The sequence below is a fragment of the Pseudomyrmex gracilis genome, unplaced genomic scaffold, assembly GCF_002006095.1.
Source record: "Pseudomyrmex gracilis isolate BER0280 unplaced genomic scaffold, ASM200609v1 scaffold_1191, whole genome shotgun sequence".
Lineage (NCBI taxonomy): Eukaryota > Metazoa > Arthropoda > Insecta > Hymenoptera > Formicidae > Pseudomyrmex > Pseudomyrmex gracilis.
In genome coordinates, this window is record NW_018021775.1 from 14,916 (window position 1) to 18,561 (window position 3,646).

General features: G+C 47.4%; 1 pseudogene; it reads left to right on the plus strand.

Moving 5' to 3' along the window:
* The first annotated feature begins 758 nt into the window (after positions 1-758).
* LOC109861949 lies at positions 759-2,766 on the plus strand (annotated as a pseudogene).
* The last annotated feature ends 880 nt before the right edge of the window (positions 2,767-3,646 follow it).

Consider the following 3,646-nt stretch of genomic DNA (forward strand, 5'->3'; position numbering starts at 1 on the left):
GGAAGGCGGGCGTCACAATTCCGGAAGAAGGCTGTGGTAATGGAGAAATTAAGCGGTTTCAGCGTTACCTTACCGACGAGAGGATAGCTATAATTGTTTACGCCTCGTCTACTTTCGCGAAAGGCGGAAAACCCTTGTACGACGGTGGTGCGTTGCTCGCCTCTCTTGGACGCGAACCCTTGCTACGTTTAAATATTCTTTATTGCGAGGGTTTGCGTCACTATTGCCCGATTTTAAATTTAAGAGCGGCGGTGGGAAGCAGGAGATACTGCATTCCTTGCAACCTGCCGTCCCGAACGAGGAGTTCATCTATGCTCGCATAAATGTCCGCGTTGTCGCGAAACGGAAGAAGTTGAATTAATTCGATGCGAGCAATGTAAGAGAATGTTTTACGGGCGCGAGTGTCTCGAGCGTTACCGAGCCGAAAAATCGTACGGAGACGGTCGCGTGAACGTGTGCAGCGCCTTGCAATTTTGTGACNATTGCGGGCGTTTGTACAGAACAGCGGGTGCGGAGCACGAATGCGGCGTCGTGTTTCGTAACATTTGCAGTTCGCGTCAAGATGTGAACCATCTTTATATTCGACCTCTCGCACGCGAGGATTTCACTGGCAAAAGGAAAAACGCGCGCGTCGCATTCGTGTTCTACGATTTCGAGACCCGACAGGACGAGGCGCTCGAAGGTACACCGTCTGTGAAAATTCACGTGCCCACTCTTTGCGTCGCGCAACAGATTTGCGTCACGTGCGCAAATGAGACATGACAGTACGTTGCCGATGGTGCGGAGTGCGAAAATTCGTGTTCCGCGATGATCCGGTGAGGCAATTCGTCGGTTTCGTTACGAGAACGACAAAATGTTTCAAGCAGATTATCAGCATCGTGCACAACGCCAAGGCGTTCGACGCGCAGTTCATCCTTCGCTACACCACGGAAAAACGTGTCGATTTGGATCTACGAGTAATATTAAACGGGACGAAGATCATCGTATTAACGGCCGGGCAAAATTTATTGACAGCATCAACTATATGCCGATGCGTTTGTCAGCTTTACCGAAAACTTTCGGTTTGCGGGGCGGTGTGGAAAAGGGATATTTTCCGCATTTATTTAACACTCTCGCGAATCAGTCGTACGTCGGACCGTACCAGCCGTTTAATATTACTCGCCGGATAGTATGTCTAGCAAAGAACGCGAACGTTTTTTGTCGTGGCACGCGGAACAGACGCGCGAAAACGCAGTTTTTGACTTTCATCACGAGATAGTGCGTTATTCTCGTAACGACGTTGATAACTTGCGGCGAGCGTGCATGGCCTTCCGCAAGATATTTCTCGAGCGTGGAAACGTATGTCCGTTCGAAGAATGCACAACTATCGCTTCCACATGTATGCGAGTTGTCCGCAAAAACTTTTTACGTGAGGAAGAGATCGGCGTCATTCCTCGCGGCGGATATCGCCTCGCGGATACGCAATCCCGCAAAGCTCTGCAGTGGCTGGTGTGGAAGGAGCGCGAGCTCGGCTGCATCATTGTTCACGCGGGTCACGGGCGAGAACATCGTCTCGCAGAAGTCGGAGGCATTCCCGTCGACGGGTATTACGAGACGGCGAACGGTGAGCGTCACGTGTTGCAATACCACGGCTGCTTTTGGCACGGGTGTCCCGTGTGTTTTAAAACGGAACGCGACAAACGTCTCTGCACGGGAGAACGCGAAGTGTACGACACGATGAACTCGCGATACGAGCGTACACTGACAACGTCATGGCGTTTTTGCAAACGAGGGTACATCGTGACGGAGAAATGGGAGTGCGCTTTTGATCGCGATATGCGGAAATATCGCGAAATGCGAGCGTTTTTAGACCAACATCCGATGCTCGTGGCTAAACCGCTCTCACCGCGTGACGCGATTTTCGGCGGTCAAACGGGAAACATTGCGATTCGGCGTGAAGTTACGGGTACAGAGAAGATACGTTACGTAGACGTATGTTCTCTATACCCTTACGTGGTGAAAACCGGCGCTTTCCCGATTGGACATCCGAAAATTCTCGTCTGAGAGAAAGATTGCGCCTCGCTCATCAGAGCGATGCCTGGTGTCGATCTTTCTGCGGTCGAGGAGCTTGTGCGTTGTAGAGTGCTCCCTCCGCGCAATCTCTTTCACCTTGTACTCCCGTACCGTGTGCAGAGCAAACTGCTGTTCGCCTTGTGCCGCAGTTGCTGCAAAAACTTCTCGCAGACTCAGTGCTCGCACGAAAATCCGCGCGATCGTGAATTCAAAGGCGTGTGGGTATCGTGTGAATTACGCAAAGCTGTGGAGATGAGTTATCTCGTGACTGCAGTGAGCGAGATATGGCAATACGAGACGAGCCAATACGACGCTGATACGCGTCAGAGAGTATTATTTGCCGAATACATCAACTGTTTTCTCAAATTGAAACAAGAGGCAAGTGGATGGCCGAGCGAATGCGTAGACGAACAATCTAAAGAACGATATCTTCGAGAATACGAAGCAGTCGAGGGTATCGCTCTAGATAGAGCAAACATTGCGCTAAATCCGGGTTTACGCTCGGTCGCAAAGCTGTGCCTCAATTCGTTTTGGGGAAAATTCGGGCAACGATCGAATTTGACGAGTACCGAGGTGGTAAAGTCGCAGGAACGTCTCGTATTGCTATTGTCCAGACCCGAGCACGAGGTAACCGATATATTACCTGTGAATGACGAGGTAATATGTTTCTTGGCAAATGCGGGACGAGGCAGTCGTATCCTCTCCGATTACTAACGTGATAATAACGGCGTATACGACGACACAGGCGCGATTGAACCTGTACGAATATTTAGAACGTTTAGGCGAGCGCGTTGTTTATTACGATACAGATTCGTGTATTTTTGTAAGCAGCGGAGAACCCGGCGAATACGAACCGCGTATTCGCCGGGAATTTCTTAAGCGACATGACGAACGAGCTCGAAGGCTACGGCCGTGGTAGTTACATCGAGTCGTTTGTATCTGGTCGCCCGAAATTTTACGCGTACGTTTTTAGTTCGTACTCCGGACGGTGGCGCGCGGGAGGTGTGTAAAATCAAGGGAATCACTCTCAATTCCGCAACCTCCCGCATAATTAAATTCAATAGCGTTAAGGAAATGTTAATGCAAAGAGAGAGAAAAAAAGAAAATATGTCGATAAATCTGCATTTTAGAGGGATTCGCCGCACCTCGTTTCACAAGGTTGTGACGCGGGACGAATCAAAAATCTGCTCGCCGGTTTTGCTGAAACGTAGATTTATCGACGCTCCGTCCCATACGGCTACTTGGAATAAGATTTTTTTCCGCGCATTCTTTTGTAAATAGTTTGTATATTTTAAACGTATTAGTAAAAGTTAAAATTGTATATAAATGTTTTCCGTTCAAATAGGTCATAATGTAAGCAAGCGCTTTGTACAATAAAAAAAAAATATATAAGTTAATTTAACAATTGCGTGTAAAAATAAGGTTATAAAATGCGAAATTTTCTGTAAATGTTAGTAGATTAAGCAATATGTACACATTTTGTAAAATATTACGTAATATTTTAAAGTTATTAAATTTTTATTAAACCAAATTAAAAGATTGCTTTTTCCCGATCTCTGTTTTCTTTTATCCTTAAAAACTGCCTTTTTTTTTT